Here is a 19,023-nt window from a genome sequence, read left to right on the forward strand (position 1 = left end):
ATTTATTAAGATTTAAAAGAAAGATGGGAAGTCCCTGAAGGTTTTAGGCATTACTGTCAAAAAATAACATTCAATTCCCACTTTGCAAAAATGTTGTTATTCAGATTTGGGATATGTATTTACGGAAGACATAATTGAAAATTAGACCTAGTAAAAATGTTGTGGAAGACAGTGTAGTTTCAGCGGGAAAGGGAAAAAAGTGTTCTGGGTGTTGTCTCATAGCAAAGGAGACTTAGAGTGTTTGTTTCAAATCTTCTCTCTCTGCAAATGTTTTAGGAAAGGAAAGCTGTGGAGGAATCTTAGCAGCCAAAACAATGTTTGCAGACAAGCAGAAAGGACTTACGAAAACTAAAACTGGATCAACACTGTTCAAAGCATGGGAAATAAGAAATGCGCTTCACATATAATGAATAGAAAATAAATCCACTGGTGAATGATGATAAAGATAGGAGGCAGTGAAGTAAGAAAGAAGTAAGAATCAGTGAAACTAGCTGTGGCTAAAAAATAAGTGTAGAATCCTGGGGGAAGGTTATGAACATTTATCACAGTCAAGGTCAGAACCAAAATTCTCATGCCTATTCAGTTTAGCAGCCTAAGTTTAAAGTTTTTACATGTCAGACTGGGATCCACAGTTGAGAACTGGGTGCCCAAGAAGCCAGTGCCACATCAGGGTGAGTCTGAAAACTGAGGTTGCTAAGTGAGTCCAGGAAGCCAGGACCTGAGCTGTCCAAGTGAGGGTAGTTGGGGGGGCTGCAAATCAAATAGGCCAATTACAGAAATTCCATGTCAGAAATAGAGGGGTGTTGGACCTACTGAAGTGTTAGAGTTGGGCTGCTGTGAAAAAAAGGAGTTTCCGTCTCCTTTAAGGAGATTTTTTTTAGAGCCTTCATACCTGCCTGTGTCCTAGTTTAGGCATCACAGCCTTCTTTGAGTCTTAATCTGGCTCTGCATCACAAGGTACTGAGGAAAGTACTGATAAACTTCCTGGCAATCATTTTGTTTTTAAGATGCTGAAAATGCATTTTAAAAGGCTTGCAATTGGCTGGTCGCCAAGATAACACTTCAAAGTCAGGAAGGGGCAGAGGTAGCATCTGTATTTTGAGAAGTGCTTCTTCACATTGAGATAACTTAGACTGGCTGTGAGGGAAGTGAGGAAAGACACAAACCGAGGATGTCTGGAGAAAACACAGCACAGGAGTGCGTGGGTAGCATTCTGGAGTGCTGCGTCTCTGTGGAGCTCCTCTGAGCTTCTACAGGAGCAGCTCTGAGAGCTTCACAGGGAGCCCAACCTCTCTGTTCCATCACTGAGCAGAGAAAATCACCACTCTTTGAGAAGGAAGGCAGCAAAGAGCTTCCTGATGTGTGAACACCTCCCCAAACAGGGAGCCAAGCTGGTGGAAAGCACTGGAAAGAAGCCATAAGTGGTGACTGCTTTCCGTGATGGATTAGATCATGTCTGTGCCTGCTGTGTGCCAGTGCTGTTACTGCACAGCCCCTCAGTGCCCCCCTGTGTGACCATGGTGGTGGGCAAGGGGACAGAGTGCTGAAGCATTCCCCGCTGCTCAGCACTGACAGGTGCCATCACAGGTGGCTCTGCAACGTCTGGTGTGAAAAATGTGCAGAAGTGGAAAAGAAAAATGAGGGGAAAATAAACAGAGACAGCTGTCCTCCAGAATTTCATCTTCAAGGTCTTCATGGGCCAGATTCTGCTCTGAGGTATAGGAGTGTTGTTGGGGAAGATGAAATAGGAAAGCCTTATAAATATGATTGCCTGACAAAAGATTTTGGGAATATGAAAACTACAGGCAACATCGAAATGAAAGCCACTTTTGAAATACCAAGTCTTAGTTACTGAACAACTGGAAAACAATGGTATGGCTGACTGAAGGTAATCCCCTCTTGATGGAACAATACCCTCTGCTTGCAAGCAGGTCCAAGGGTCAGAGCAGACCCTACTAGCTCAGCAGAAGGGGTCCAAAGAGTAGTTTTTAGAAGTTAAGATGTAACACTCTATGGTAATATAAGAACTCTTATAGGCTGTATGTAAATGCTATAGGATTTGTATCTTGTATTAGATTGGTTAGTGACAATTAGAATATTCAGTACAGAAGATGATTTATTGTATTGTAACCAGGACTTCAGACATTCCTTACTACTTCTTCCATTCTATTCTCTTGCTCTTACTTCCACTCTCGCTCTTACACTCTCTCTCTCTCTCTCTCTCACCCGTTTACTCCCTTGCTCTCTTGGGCCTGCTCAGAGCTGAGTCTGGCAGCTCTGAGCAGTGCCCCTATACCCACGCCCTTTGCAATAAACCGACTGTGTCCCAAGATCAGACTATAGAGATCTCTCGGCTCCATCCGTCTCCGTCCCACCCGTAACCTACAGAGTGTAAGTGCATGCTCTCAAGGCATCAAAACCATCGACACAAACTTTGGTCCTTGAGCAAATGAAGAGCTGCTGGGGGACTATGGACTGGAAAACTTCTCTGGGGGACAGGGTGCTCCACGACTGTGGAAAGCAGACTCAGGGTCGAGCCTCCGTGGTGGTGGCAATAGTGAGGAAGGTCAGGAACTTTTAGCCCTGGAAGCAGCCAGAAGTCACAGGGCTGAAGTGAGAAACCAGAGGGAAAGGCACAGCCTGCACAGGTACTATGTGCAAAGAAAGATCTCTTTGGAAATCTTACCCCACAACCATTTTTTTCTCACAGGAGACTGGAGTTTTCTCTGATTTTTCAGTGTTCTAAGAAAACGGAGCCCTAGTTTGGTGTGCTGCTGAGAGGAAAGGGAGAGCTTCTCTGCTTTGGTTCTGGCCAGTTGGTACTTCTGCTGCATGCACTTTACACAGTGACCTGGAGCAGAATTTGGCCCAGGGAAAGGCTGGAAGAGAAAAAGATGAGAGAACCAGTAGGAAGCAGGTTTTCCTCTTCAGAATCCTCCTGTTTGCTTTTCTATGTCAGGTCAGTCTCCTGCAGTCTTCCTTCCACTCTAGCACAACCCTGTTATCAGCAGGGCTACTGTACATTTACCCCTTCACAAAAGAGAACAGAATTTAACCTTCTATCTGCATCTGACTTTTGTGTGCTAGCTCTCTTTAACACATAGAATAACCCTGGGGAAATTAAATTGGATCCAAACCAGCTTCCTTCCTGCTTACATCTCTCCTCCAGGAATGAGCCTGTGCTACAAGACTCCAGCACATTTGCTCAGTCAGGAAGGTGGTTCTGCTGAATCTCAGGATAAGAAAAATTGGCATCATCATTTCATACAGAGCTTATTCTGCGGGGAGGCAGATGGCTGTGGAGCCACAAAACACCCAGCTGAGCAAATTCAAGTGAATTTTTTTACTGGTATACACATGCCATGTAAAAACCAACACTGCCTCTGCCTTCCACCGGGGTGTGAAGACAAAATCTGACTCTTCAAAGGGTGACCACTTTAGAGGCTTGCTCCCAAAGAAGAAATGCATATGCTCAGCACAGTGTCGTGGTTTGAGCAGATGAGCTTGGTGCCAACCTGGACCTGCTGGCCCATGCAGAATCCTACAATGGAGCTCCATTCTGCTGGAGCCCCCAGACCGCTTCCCTCACACCTTCCTGGCCAGCTCCAGGTGGAAAGAAGCGCTGCTAGCAGCAATGAAGGCTTTTTGGCAGCTCAGCAGCAGGAAGTAGTCTCCCTGCCCATGGCTGCAGGCTGGGTAGCAGAGGAGCAGTGGCACAGGCTGGCTGTGACCAAACGGTGCAGCATTTGGTTCCCAGTCCTCTTCAGTCCTGTGGATCTAAAACACTAATATAACACTTCGGTGGGTTCGTTTTCCTCTATCTCTAATACTCCAAGTGGAATAACAGAGCAGTGGTTCTACAGTGCCACTGGGAATCAGTGTTTCCCGCCCTGAGAGATGCCCCAAGGGCACCCTTGGAGGATGGGTTGGCAATGGAGGACTGTGTGGGATCCAGGCTTGGGCCAGGCTCTGCCATGGGGGCTTTTGAGTTGTGTCCGGGAATAAACGAGACCTGGACTTTTCCCAGGGGCAGTTTTGAAGACAGCTAGTGATAGCAACCAAAAACTGAGCCAGGCAGTAAGTTAATAAGTGGTGTGAGAAATTGGTGCTGGGGGTTAAGTTCAAGTTTGCAGGGTAGGTGTTTCCCACATGTTATGCGATGTCTTCTGCAGTGGGAAGAATGGTGCTTTCCTCTGGTGTGAAGCAAAGCAAAGCAAACAGGAGTTCCACTTCCACTGGATGAGCTTAATGTCATAACACTGATGAAGTGACAGGTGTTTCCACATGCAGGAGTGTAGGCTGAATAAGAGCCCAAACCAAGTAGTTTTCTAAGTGACAGTGACTGTTCTCACATATTTTTAATGGACAAAATTCAAAAGGGCTGAGAAACTACAAGAATAAGATAATTTCTTTTTTTTTCAGGTTGATGAAATTTATTTCAATTAAAAAAAAACAAAAGAAAGAAAAGAGGAAGAAAAGCTGATTGAGGAAAGACTAAAGATTTTGCACATCCTTGTTGTAATGCAACAGTTGTCCTATGCATGTCTCATAGGGAAGACAGCTTAAGGAACATCAGGAAAATGATGCATGAGGCTCAAAGAGATAATCTCACTGTGTACATATTTTCTGCAGTGTTATATGAAGATCTTAGCAGTAAAGCCTCTTCCCTGTGGACTCCGAATGTATGATAAGAGCTGACCTATGAGGGCTGCTGTCACAGATCAGCTGCTTAGCTGATTGCTGTGGCTCAGAGGTGCTGCATCAGCACACTCAGAGTTGACTTGCCAGTCTGTGAAATCACCCCTGCCCCCAAATGTCACCCTTTTGGTATCTGTGGATTTAAAATGCTTCTGAGACAGAGTCAGTGCCCTGCATGGGGCCTGGTGGAGACTCAGGCTCAGACCAGACACGCCACTGAGCCAAAGCAGGAGTGGGGAGTAGCGCTGCGGAAGCGTATTTTCTTCCCAGACAACTCCATGAACTGACAAATTAAATGCATTTGCTGTTGACATGGAATACAAAGTAAGTTAAAAGCTGATACCCCCAAATGCTTGTCTAACTGTCTATCACAGTCTCTTACAGTGCCAAGTGAATGATGCCAAGTAAATGACATAGGAAGAGGTCCTCATATGAGCACATTGCCAGCTGAAGTTTCTGCTGCTGATCTGACTGAAATGACAGGGAACCAAACAAAAGATGAAAACATAAAGATGTTTATGAAGCTGCAATGCTGACTTCCTATAAGAAGTCCAGTTTTCTAAAAGAGGGGTTTGGTTGACTAGGCAAGACAGTTGAGATCAAATGGGAACTTACAGAGTGAATAACACGGAAGAACATGGTTTTACTTAGGCCACCCCAGCTTGTGACGTGCCCCTGAACTGGGCAGAGAAGCACGGCTGTGTTTGTACATGTTGCACATATTTTCTCCTGCATGCACTTCACTGCACGCAAGTTCACCCAAACTAAGCACACCCTCCTGCCCAGGCAGCCCCAGTCTTGCATTACCAGCCTGTGTGGTGAAATGGCCCCGCTCCACCATGACAGGTGGGGGAGAAAGGGTGGGTGGGTGTTTCCATGTCCCTCTGCTAGCAGGGCAAAACAAAAAACCTTTATTCTTTGGGAGCTGATCTGCTCTCACAGCTTACTCCCCACTTCAGGTTATAATCCCTTTTGGTGACATCACAGGTACTGCTGAGGCCGCCAAGGTGATGTCACAATGAGAAGCTTATGACTGTAAATGGGGAGTAAGTCACAAGAACAGACGACCTCAAAATAAGCTCATATCCTGTTATTACATAAGTGTCCCTAATAATTATATGAATGTGCCAATAACAAAAAATACGAAAGAAAAAAGGCCCAATGGTCTGTCAGGACATGTGAAGGTGTGTGTAAATTTGACATTTCTCACAGACCTGGAGATCCTTTATTACTATGTCTTGCCTTTAAAACTCTTTCTACTATCAGATCAGTTTTTTAAATCAACCTCAGGATCCTTCCTTATTAAAAGAGAAAAGCACAAATGTTCTCCATATTTTGACATGTCCTATAACCACACACACACCTAGGCATAGCAAAGCATCTCAACCAAATACAAATCTACATTTTAGTGTCACTAATGTGTTAAGTAAATTGATCATATAAGAACATGGAAATGTGTCTTTCCTGTGAAGCCCTCTGGGCTCCATGGGAAGTACCATAGATGGGTGTATATATGAAACTATCTAATTATTACTTGCTGTATTCTTATGATAAATAGGAACTAATAAAATTGAAAACTACGTACAACTGTATAACAGAAAACTTTATTGCAGCTATAAAAATGATACTTTATATGCTGAACTAAATTCTTTGAAGTTGGAAATAATATTCAGAATCTCTAGGGCACTTTTTTGTAGATGTCTTGTCTCCACTGTTGTACAGGTTTATTATTTTCCATGGTCAAGTGTTTATTAGATTTTCTCCCGGAAAATTTTTAATGGATTCTTTTGCTTTGATAGGATAAGAAGCACGTTTAAATGGCTCTAGGGGTAAATTATTTCACATCAACACTTTCAAACACAAAGTCTGGATCTTCAGTAGGTTTTTACATTATGCAAGTAGACATTTAAGGTACTTAATACTTTCTAACCTCTAGTGCCCTTTTTACACAGAGACAGGCAGTCAGCAGGGATTAATCTGATCCTAATTAACCACAAACTCTTCTGATATTTGGTCAGTGCACAGTAGCGTGCTGCCAGGTACACAGAGGTAAACTGATCTGGATTATCTGCCGGTGTATGTGCTTCACAGAGGGAGGTCTGTGCTCCCCGTTGCTGGTGAGCTGCAGGCAGATACAGCTTCAAACATGCAGTGGGGAGACTTCTGTGCAAAGCTGCAGCTGCAAGAAAAGGGGAAAGCACTAATTAGAAGGCCTCTTCTCAATGGCTTTCTATCAAGATTCCATTCTCAGAGAAGCCTTTTCTTGGTGTGGCACCCCCCAGACCAGATCCCTGCTCTCCGCCCTCTCCTGATGCAGGTGTCAGAAGCTCCAGATGAAGTTTATTAGAGAAGAGCTCTCCTTGAGCCATGAGGTGCATAAAGGACCCCCTTGCTTTCTAAACTCCTCCTCAGAGAGGAATCTGGGTGCAGATGTATCCAATTTTTGCCCCAGACTTTATGTTTAAAGGATTATATATGTGAAATTGAATCTTTGTGTGACTTTGGACCACAGGATTAAGAAAGGAAAATGAAATATATTTATATGAATAAAACAAATTATTTATTTTATTGATGGTTATAATTATAATGATTAGACTAAAAGACCTTAATCAGAATGATTTTCTACACAGTACAGATAGTTATAACTACTAGTGTAGTGCACTATTTATGGAAGCAATATTGAAACAGCAATATTAAAGCTAGCAAAACAATCATTAAGCAGAGATTGATGTTACTCACCCATACCAACAACTGTGGGCAAATCTCTTCTGCTCAGCCTTGAAGATTAACCTTGAGGGGAGTCCCCAGACAAGGGACTCCTAGAAGGGGCATATTAGAAGTGCCTGCCATTAAAAAGTGGGATTTCGGTCCCATGGGAACAGTTGCACCCTCTGAGTTGCTGGTGTTGGGAGGTGATGATGCTCCACTCTGCCAGGGTTGATCCATACTCTCCTAAGGCAACAGAGAAAACTGGGGACATGAGGTGGCAGGGAAACCTTGCTGCAGAGCCAAAAGAATTCCTACCCAGTGTTAGTGCTGGGGGCTAACAGCTCTGGCTCTCGATCTCTCTAACAGTGGCATGGCCAGTCCAGCACTTGAACACGGATCCAAGACACTAAAATAAATTTTTTCTGGAAGGACAAAACAGGACTTGCTGTCTGCAGGCTCTTCACAGACCCTCAGCTCTACGAGACCACGGCTTTTGAAATGTCACAAATGATTTGTGATGGTCACCTGGGCCTTAAGCATCAGATCAAGGCAGGCTGACAGGATCACCCCGATGGTTCAGGAAACAACTTTAAAAGTGAATTTTTTATTCTGTATTGTTACAAATATCCATACAGATGGAAAAAAGGAGGAAACAGCAGAACAAAAATCAGGGGAGAAGAATGTCCCAAAAATGGGATCCTGAAGTTAACTTGCTGATCTTGAAGTAACTAACACAAGACAAATTCACAAAGTAACTACATAGAATTTCTTTAGATAAAGTGGTGACCAGGGCACCTGGAGTCCTCTGAGCACATTGGGATTCACTGTTTGGGGTTTACCTTTGTTCAGACTGCTCCAAAGAGTGGAGCTGAAAGCCAGCTCAGGCCATGGGAGTAGGCAAGCATGTACTCACATGAGCAAGTGCTGGTTTCCAGTGTAGTTTGTTTGCTTTCCAAGTTCATTCTTCTCTTTTTCCCCTCAACTCTGAAGCACTCCTCTCTGAGCCATTGCAGTTCTTGGAGATCAAGAGAGTTGAAATAATCCCCAGAGAGGCAGTAATTTTGGGAAGCTGCCCTCTCTTGTATCAATGTGCAGGTTGCCTGATATCCAGCCATTAGCTCTTTCTGACGCAGCTGGAGACTGGCAGGAAAAGAGAGCTGACTCCAAGATGAGCTTTCAGGGCTGTAATGCAGAGCCAGTTCCTACAGAAAAAAGCACTGCCTTCTCCTCCTTTAATCAGAAGTATGCTGGAATAGGCATCTAATAAAATAACATAGTTTTGTTTACATTTCTCTGTAGTAAGTGGGACTATATTAGAGCTATGCTTGGTGACACAAGGTTATTCTCAATTTTTCCTTGGGAAGACTGGGACACCACATGGTTGAGGGTCTTGTGTGAAGCCACACAGAAGGCATGTGCCATTTACTACAGGATGGCTGCTGATCTTTCATCTGGAGCTGTTCTCTGTGCACGTTTGTCCTGAGATGCCTTCCAAAGCTGGGACCCCTCGGCACTGTTGTATTCCCAGCCCCTGAGGCTGTGTGTTTGGAAACAGTAAATCTGTTTTCTGGAATAAAACAAAATTAAACTGTTAAACTATCTTGTTTCATCAGACACATTACTAGTAATAGAAAAGAAAAAGTGTTAAAAAGCTAAATGCTCTGGTGAAGGTCGCTTCTTCAAGGGCATGACAACGCACTGATTCTGCCTGAGATGTGGCACAGCACATATGATCTCTGCATGACTGTTGTAATTAAATGTAAAACATTTATTTCTCAATGCTTTTATTTTCCCATGCTTAATGTCTATTTGTTGCTGCTTGGTCTCATAACAACTCTATTAATTAGGAAAAAGTGTCAAGGGACCAGATAATGAATGAATGAATCCTGAATTATGAAGTTTTTCTTTTTCAATGTTTCCTTTCTTTTAGAAATAGAACAGCTACAGCTTTCTTTAAGTGCTCTTGTCAAATATGGGGACATTTAATGTTGCAGTTCCTTGGAAAATAATACTCTTCAGCATTTCAAGAAGAGAAAAAATATTCATAGATTGTTTGAGGGAAAAAAGAAACCGCTAGCAGTTGTCACAGTGTCAAAATTAATTATTTTGGATTGATCCATTTGCCTTGATCTTTATGACCCTCAAGAATTTCAAATACTTCTCAGTCAATCATTTAAATTCCTCAGCTAAACCCCATACCTCATTAAATAAAGAAATAAGGGGGGGTCTTGATATGCTTTTCTTTAGGCCTGTCACTGCACAGTCTGAAAATACAGATCATGGCATCTTAAAGTATTCTCAGGAGTTTTCAAATAGCACAAAAATGTTTCTCTGTACAGTTCATCACATTCTCATCAGTGACACTTTCTTGCTGGAACCTCTTAGGGCTAACTTTAAGTATCACCTTCAGTGGTGGAAAGAGACCCTGAGACACTAAATTTACTGGTGACCATGCTAATGTCACCAAAGGATTGCTTGGTGAAAGGCAAAGGGAAGAAAAGGAAGGATACACTTAGAAGACATACATGGAAAGATTTAAGATGTGTGTGAACTTTTTTGGGTGCATACTGACTTCTTAAAGATATTGAAGTCTAATGGAAATATTGCAGAATGGAAAGAGGACTCAAAATATCAGGCTATGGGAGAGTGTGCAGTATATATAGTGCACAGACACTGTAATTTTTCAATGCCCAAACTATGCAAACAGATGCATTTCATAGGCATCATCTACTTGATCCCATCATATGTCCCCATGGATACATGAAAGTCGACTCTTGCCCTGATCTGTGTTTTCCCATGGTAGATCATTTCTCCTCTGAGAATTCAGCCTCCTTTAGCTCCTGCTTCTTTAAGATGGCATAGCTGGTTAGTTTTCCATTTTCAGTTTTTCACCTTTCATCTGCTTTTCCCATTCTCTCATGATGTGACAAGCAATACAAACCAGTATCTGGACTTTGAATACTGCCACAGAGGAAGCTGAAATCAGAAGCAAATCAGAGCCATTTATAGATCAAACCTGAAAAGTATTTTGCTGCAATTTGTGTTTTGTGCACTGTGATAACTTAAAGGGGAAAGGCATCAAACACCCAGGCTGTAAAAAGGCTCAGAGTGCTGGCATTTAAACTTAGTCCCCAGAGAGAGCCCAGACCTCTCAAGTTTCTCTCCTCGTAGCGGGTTAAGACCTCAGGCAGCATGGTGGCCCTTGCCCAGATCTGATGAGTTTCCCCTGCCAATAGCCCTGGTTCCCCGAGACAGCAGGGCAGCACTAACTCCTCTGGCGTGTGTCACATCATGCACTTCCATGTGGGCCACAGGGATGTCCCTGCCACATGCATGTATAGTTTGTGTGGAGATGTGCTACACCAAAGCTAAAAAATTTGCCAATTTGCTTTCTTGTCATCCTACTCACCTCTCAGGCAGCACTTCCCAAGCTCTGGGATAAAAGTGTCCCCTTGGTGAACATCAGGGGAGACACTTTGCACTACCACAGCAATTCCCAACCTCAGCCAGAGCAGCTGATGCCCTTCAGCAGGACCTGCACTACCTGTGGTTTTTGTCCTGTGTAAAATCCAGATTGCATGTGGCATCTCCAGTGAAGCTTCCCAGAAAAACAATGACTATTTCAGTGGAAAGCTGTTGCTCAATCCCTGAGACTGCTGTTCCCCAGAGCCTAGTTCTGAAAACCAGCAATAAGAAATACAATTGAGTGTTACTCCTATTACCTTTGGGAGAATTCTCTTAAGTAATTTAATTTAATTTGATATAATTTATATTAATTTTTTCTAGGTAAATTTTTTTCATGTACCCAGAATCTTAATTCCTGTATCACAGATTGCAGTCCCCTGTCTGTACTTCTCATCCATCCATATCTTGTCCTCTTTTCTTTTTTTTTTATGCCAGTCCTCACATGATTACACATCATTTTCAGAAGATTTCACACTTCTGAAAGTCCATATGGTTGTCAAAATCTTTTCTGATGCCACTTGTTTATGGCTTCAAAATAATCAACATAGATTCACACGTCCTGGGTTTTTTTCCCCCGTTCCTTCCCCCATTCTCTTTTGTACACAACTCCAATAAGATTAATTCACTTTTTCTCCAAATGATGCTGCCAAAGTTAACACATCAGTGGAGAAGGCTTGGAGCAAAAATCTGTTCCATCTTGCTATGCTCTTCATTCATGTCAGGCTGCAAGCTAGCTGTCATTCCAGAGAGCAGCCAGTTTTTCTTTGGGCCATCTACCAAAAATGGCATCATCAGAAAATGTCCTGGTGACCTGGTATGTCTAAGAGACAACAAGCCTCCATTGCAGAGAACAGAGCACACCAGTAGTTGCATCCCTGTGGTGTCACTGAGTGATGCTGAAAGCAGAGTTTTGTCCCCTACAGTCTGCTAGAGACAAGGTAAGTACCAAATCCAATGGATTTAGTAAGGAGATGCTAAAGAGAGGAGAGGGCAGGAAAAGAGAAGAGCCCTGGGTCCTGTCCTGCTTCATTTCTGGACATGGAGCTGCAAGTGCAGTCTCAGGCTTGAGACCTGTCCAAAGCAGTGAGACGAGGCCTGTATAGGAAGCTGGTGGGGCTGGCAGAGTGGGAGCATCTCCAGCCTCATGTCAAACAAGGAGATAGTGCCATACTGAGTGGGATTTTTATGGGCCTGGAGTTTTGTGATGGAGTGGGATGAGCTGAAGGGGAAGAGAAATAAAAGAAAGGGGAAGATAAAGGGAAGGAAGGAAGGAAGGAAGGAAGGAAGGAAGGAAGGAGCGAGCATCTGTGGGGACAGGCAGCATGAATCCAAAAGAACTCCTCTGCAATGAAAGCGGTTGGAAAAGCAAACCAGCCCATCAGCTCAGAGCAAAGATTATCCTGGAAACCTGGAAAACACTGCACTTGGGCCCTGCTGGCAACCTGACAGCTTCAGGATCTTATCCCCCAGGGCTGATGGCTTCCCTCCACATTCCCTATCTCATCCTAATTCCTCAAGAGCGGGCTATTGCACAGCCCCACATGCCTGAAGCTGGTACACCATCTGGGGCTAGAAAACAGGAGGAGGGTCACAGATGGTTCCCATCTTTCTGCTCCTCTCCTGCCCTCTGGCTTGTCCCAGCACCACCCTGACCTCACGGCCAGCTCTCCTACCCAGGTAGGTGGCAGTGGCAGACCTGGCAGTGGTTGTTTCTGTTGCTGCCTCAGACAGCCCCGAAAGTCCTTTCTTCAAAACTTCTGCAGAGTCTTTACACAAGTGGCAGGATGGCAAAGAGCATCCTCACCCATCCTGTGGGAAAACCACAGGGCCATCAGCTCTTGAAAGAAAGCAAGGCAGCAAAGTGTCAGGGAGAGAAACTTGAAGAGCAGAGGCTGCATTTCTGTGGCTTTACATGGAACAATAGGGGAACACTGGCATCTAGCCAAATTCCATAAGCAGAGGCACAGAGTAATTAGCTGAAGCTTTGCTTTCTTGTGACAAAAAAAACCCCTCCAAAAGTAGGAAAAAGTGGGACACAACCATATCATGGTAAGCTATGTGAAAAAAAACCCCTTACTCCTAATCACAGCCCAGCTTAAATAAAAATATGTCTATGCAACAGTACACGTGAGCTGCAAAAAATGGCTGTTAATTCATAGAAGCAGGAAGAATTATAAAATTGGTCTTATGTGTTGCATTCTTAAAGAGCAATGGGCAGCCCTGTCCCCAGGTACATTACACCTAAGGAGCAGGAGCTCTCCAGTAGCACTGCTAACCTCACAAGAAGCATTATCTTGGCAGGAGTTGGGTCATACTTAGCAGATTATCTTCGTACCAGGAGGGCTAAAATTTTCATCAAAGTAAACAGAGGAATTCGTGACAGGCAGCCGGCTTACCGTGCCGTGCTCGGGGGGCTCGTTCTCAGCGGATGCTCGGCTCCATCCCAAGAGCAGCCCCGTGGGCTGCGGCTGCTTCCTCGCCCTTGGCTCCGGCGCAGGGAAAGGACACGGCAGAGCCCTTCGAGTCACGGAGTCACTGGGTTATCCTGTTCCCCAGCTTCGCGGTGGAAGGGAGGGAGGAGAAGCAGAGCAGGGGGGCGGGAGAGCAGCACGGACACTGCCAGCAGCTTAGGCTGAAATACAGGGCACGGAGGCTGCGAGGGCAGCAGGGCACTGAGCCAGAGCCGGAGGGTCCCCCCCGTGCCCCGTGGGTGTCACCGCCTGGGCTGGCAGCTCCGTGCGCTGCCATTCGTGTGCGCGGGGACCACGAGATGGCACTAGCAACTTGTGCAGGCTGGTGGCTTCCCGACGTGGCACACAAAGCCAGCACGCTGCATCGCTGTGATCCCCTCACACGGCACAGGCACTCCGCAGTCACGCAGCTGGGAACGGGGTAGTTCTCCTACCGACCGGTCAGCTTTGGCTAAATCCATTTTCCATCGCCATTTCAGTATGTGCCATTAAGTCGGCAGTTTTCACTTATGACAGGCAGATTGGATTAATGGCCTCCGCCTACCAAGCTATTTTCCATTTTATGCCCCATATATTCAGGAGGAAAGTGATTAAAAGGGACAACTGATTCAGACGTCAGCCATGCTTTAACGCAGGAGGCTGAGCCACAGCAGGGGCAGGATGCACCTGCACAGCTGTGAAGCCCTCTAAGACTCCCTTTCTGCAGCCAAGTTGAAGCAACACTGCCTATCTGTAAATTGCTAAAAAATGAGCAGCAGTTTGAATACTGTTCTCGATCTCCAAGGCCAGCCCAACACTGTTTGGGTTGTACCCACACCCTTCAGAGATGCCCCACAGGTCACTAGACACACCACAGAGCAGCTGGCCTGGCTTCCCTCCTGCGCTGCTGCAGGATCTGTATGGGTCTTGAACACAACCAGCCCGCGGTGCCCGGGGTTGTTATCTGAACTCAAGTGAGGACTGCACTGCAGCCCAACTGAGAGGTGTTTTTTTACAGCATGAACCTGAGAGGCTGGGTTTCATGCTGTGGGACATCCAAGGAAACATGGGAGGACAGGAAGATGCAAAGTCTGGTGGGAGAGTGTCGGAGACAGAGGGGCTGAAGCTTGATGTAGCCTCTTCCGTAATGGTAACAGTCCTAGGGGTGAAGGGCACCACCAGGAAGTGTCTTGGTGAAAGCCGCTTGAAGTGGTCCAAAACAGAGACAACAAGCAATCAAACAATCCAGTGTCTGAACCTGCTCCCTGTCCTACTTCCATTTACCACTGAAGATACATTCTGCCACAGGATTTATGCCTTGGAAGGCTGCAAGACTTTCCAAAACAAGCACTTGTATTCCTCCCCAGTTATCTCACAACCCGTTGGTTCCTGAGCTCAGGAGGACACAATCCTTCCCAGCTACTGAGGCAACATTGCCCAGAAGTCTGCATTGACTTCTGGAACAGAAAGTGCTCAGTGAAACTATCTGGGTGAAGGCTGCAAATAAATGCGTCTATCTTCTCATGCAGGGAATGAATTCAGTGCTGCTTATTGCCCTGAGCTGCTGTGGAAACCCGAGGAATAAAGAGAGATTCAACAAGAAATCTGACAAATTGAGGGAGGATAAATCCATTGGTAGCACAATGTAGCAGTTGGTCACACAGTGATCTGAGCAGTTTTTGGCTCAGGCTGTCTGGACTCTGTGTAAATTTAGCAATTTGCACTATGCTGAATCCTGGAAGCTGGGAAAGAATGCCACAGGGAGGATTGCTCTGTACTCAAATGACACTTGGGCTCAGATGAGAGACAAGTCATTATCCAAACAGAGGTAAGTTTGAGGATTTTTTTGGGGAGACTCAACATGGTTTTATAAAAGGAAATCACACCTCATAAACCTGTTTGGGGCTTCAGAAGGCATCAACAAATAAGTGTACAGCTAAGAACAGTTTTCCAAAGCCCTTCATCAAAGCCTTTACAGGAAACCCTACTGTAATGGTTTAAGAGGTAAGGTTATGTGAATAAAGGGCTGATTAAAAGGTGGTAAACAGAAGGTAGAAATAAATAGCCAGTTCTGACACTGGAAGGAGGTTGGCAGTGGAGTCATGCAGGGATTTGTACTCAAGCTTACATTGCTCAGCATGACTTAAATCTGGAAAAAGGGGGGCTTCGTGAGATGGGAGTTTGTTGAGGTTATTAAGCATCCAAGATAGTAAAAATGATGAATAACTGGGGAAGCTGAAGAAAAGTCTCCCAATAGACAGCAACTGGGCAATAAAAAGGCAGATAAAATTCAATGTGGCTAATTTTAAAATTAATTACATATGAAAAATATCTAATTTTACATACATGATAGTAGGGTCTCAGCTGAGCTTTTCTGCTTAGGAATTGGACCTTAAGGCTATGTAGATATCTATGAAAAGGGTAGCTCAGTGCTCGGCTTCAGCCAAAGCAGCAACTTCCATTACTAGGAGAGAAACAGAGAATAAAATGCAAAACACATTCAGGCTGTTATGTACATTCATACAGTGCATCTAAATCTCTAAAACTATGCATATTTATGGACCCTCTAGCTCAAAAAGCACACAAAAGAAAGGTAACAAGAACGAACAAAAGCATGGAATGGTTTTCCTATGAAGAATGAGTAACTGGATTAAGACTTCTCAGCTTGATAGGACAAACAATATTCTGATTTCTGCAGTAGTTAACACATGCACAGTTTGAAACTGCTTCCTAAGCCCTTTGTGAGGTGGGACTGTCTTCCCAACACCTGGGTAGCTCCATTCTGGTGGGCAGATGGGATGGCCAGTGCCAAAGCTCAGGCTGTTGAACCTGAAAATCACTCTTGGAAGACCTCAGCACTCTCAGGATGTAAACCCAGATGATTTAGAGGTCTGATGGGGCAGTTGGGTCCAGAGCTGTCATGGCTGGATACAGGCTCTTTAGTGAAGGGTGGAACATGGTGATGAAGTTTGTGCTCTAAGCAACTGAGTGGCACGAATTCATGCATGTTTGTGAGGGAACAGAGGGTGAGAAACTCAAGAGCTCATGAGTCAGGAGAAGCTAACAAAAGGGATATTGTTGTGGGCATCTCCTACAACCCAATCAATCAAGAAGGGAAGACAGATAGAACCTTCTTTAAACAACTTGGGAGTTATTCAAGACAGACTAGAAAAACTCCCGTCTTCCACAACTGGAAAACTCTGCCAATTGGAAAACCCTCTGTCTTCAGTCACAAGACAGTCACTCACAAGATGTCAGGCCTGCCATGTGTCTGTATGCAGCAGCAAAGTTTTGAGGGGAAAATTACTAATCACACTAGAAGACTGAGTCAGGGATGCAGAAAGCTGGACACACCAAGTCCATGGGGCTGGATGGGCTACCACTGACAGTGCAACAGAAACTGGCCAATGTGATGGCCATGACTGATACACTGAAGGCCAGGGCTGCCACTCAGAGACCTCCACTGGCTGGAGAAAGGTGCCAGGGAGAATCCCACCAAGTTCAATACAAGCAAATGTGAGTCTTGCACGTGGCACAGACTAACCTGGTATGACGGCACAGGGGAATGCACCTCCTGGCTAGGGAGCAGCTCTGAAGAAAGAGACCTTGGGGTCCCAAGAACAGCAAGCTGAACATGATTTAGCATCCTTGCAGTGATAAGGCCAAGTGGTATAAACAAGGGAGCTGCCGTCAGGTTGACAGAAATTATTTTTCCTGCCTACTGAGCACTCGTCATCCACATCCACAAATCTGTGCAGTTTTGGGATTGTCAGTACAAGAGCGATATTGACAAGCCTGAGAGGGATCAGATGATCAGGGAATGAGAGTGTATGATGTGGAAGGCCCTGGCTGTAGGAGCAACTGCAGTGTTCCAGCACCTAAAGTGGGATTACAGAGAAGACAGAGCTGGGATTTCTCACAGGTGCTCAGTGAAACAAGAGGGAAAGATCACAGTTTTGGACATGGGAAATTCTGACTGCAGATTAGGGAGCAATTCTTCACCATTACAGTGGGTAAGCACTGGCAAACATTGCCCAGAGACACTGTGAAATTGCTACCTTTAGATACTTTCAAATCTGACCAGACAAGGTCCTGAACAACTTGATTTAACTCCAAAGCTTGAAGCTTGAGCAGCTTTGTGCCTGCTTTCAGCAGATGCTTTGGACTAAACAACCTCCAGAGGCCTCTTCCAACTCCTGATGTTTCTACAGCTCTAAAAGTGCCATAAAATATATATATTAACCCCACAGTGTTAAACCATAAAACCATAAAAATCAAACAAAGCCAAACCTACACAGCTTTGCATATACAATGTAATGCTGACATGCAGACGTGTCCCATGGGGGCATAAAGAAATGCATAATAGGTACCACCACCCACTGATGAAAATAAGAGGAGAGGATGATTATGAAAACCAATGTACATCAAACAAACCAAGATGGGATTTACGCATGCAAGATTACCAATATGTGTCACATATTTTCTCATTCCGCTTTACTAGAGAAAATTATTTACACCACCACAGTGAGAATCTGAAGACCCAGCCTGCAGAGGCAAAACTGAGCCCAACATAAAAATATTTTTGCTGTGATTATTTTGCAATTATCCCACCAACACACACTGGAAAAAGCTGTAGAGTTTGTGGAACTGCAGTCATTTTGGAAGCCTAGTTAAAGTACTCTGTAAGTCTGCAATACTTCATAAATGAATACGCAGAGGGTTAAGTACAACTGACTTTTCATCTCTATTTTATTTCATGGAAGCAGTGCATTCTGGGGTGAGAAGGAGAGAGAGTTCAGGAAAAACCTGCAGTTCTCAAAATACATTGTTCATAATTTAACCAAAACAATAAGTAAATGCCATGGAACTTGTGCATATTCAACTCTCTGAAAAGATAAGCCCCTTCTTAAATAATGGGAAGAGAATTAATGAAGCCTACCTTAGTGAAACACACTTCATAATCTGGCTTTCTTTTTACAGACAAGAAGTTTTCTGTACACCATCACCTCTGTTTTTCCTGACAGTAGGATACTCAGTATTTTACAAGATTTGGTTACAAGCACCATCAATGTAAACAATCAAAACTTCAATCTCTAGTTACGTATCAGTAAATAGAACAGAAATACTTGGGAGACAGAATCAGTGGGGACAGTACAAATTCAGAGTCTGTGGACACTCATTTGGTTCTCTTCCCATTAGGATTAATGTGGCAAAATCTGGAGCTGTTTGTGGAGCTGCTGGTTAATAACACACCTGAACCTCATGATTGACGCTTGAGCTGTCCTGTGCCTCCCTGTGGATCTCCATTACCAGTGCTTCCTGCAGCATCAGGTGACAGCCCCCAGATGTGATGGACTCCTTCTAGAAGCATGCCTTAGGTGGAAAGATGGTTCAGAGCCTCCTCTTCATTAAAAACCCCAATCAGCTTTTGTCAGGAGTTTCACTGTTGGCATGATGCCAGGATGAGACAGCTACATCAGCTCAAACAAGTTTTTTATTTCATGTTCAGATCAAATGTTATCTGTATCACTAAAATATTGTGAAAATACCGTGATTATGGACAGAAAATAAGGAAGCATAAATTTAAACCTGTGGATGCTGACTGTCCTAGGCATCACTGTTGTGTGATGAAATGCAAAAAACAGATGGAAAAAGGGGTAGTCTGACTTCACAGTGCTTTATATATACTTTGGCAGGGTAT

At 44.4% G+C, this 19,023-nt stretch overlaps 1 long non-coding RNA gene across 1 annotated transcript; it reads right to left on the minus strand.

The window, feature by feature from the left end:
* Positions 1-6,280: 6,280 nt before the first annotated feature.
* LOC116439747 lies at positions 6,281-17,162 on the minus strand. The gene is made up of 3 exons (XR_004238256.1): positions 13,269-17,162; positions 7,438-8,974; positions 6,281-6,877 (listed from the first exon to the last, which is right to left on the minus strand). It is a non-coding gene; the product is annotated as an uncharacterized LOC116439747 (long non-coding RNA).
* Between the last annotated feature and the right edge of the window lie 1,861 nt (positions 17,163-19,023).

This window comes from Corvus moneduloides, chromosome 2, assembly GCF_009650955.1.
Source record: "Corvus moneduloides isolate bCorMon1 chromosome 2, bCorMon1.pri, whole genome shotgun sequence".
NCBI lineage: Eukaryota > Metazoa > Chordata > Aves > Passeriformes > Corvidae > Corvus > Corvus moneduloides.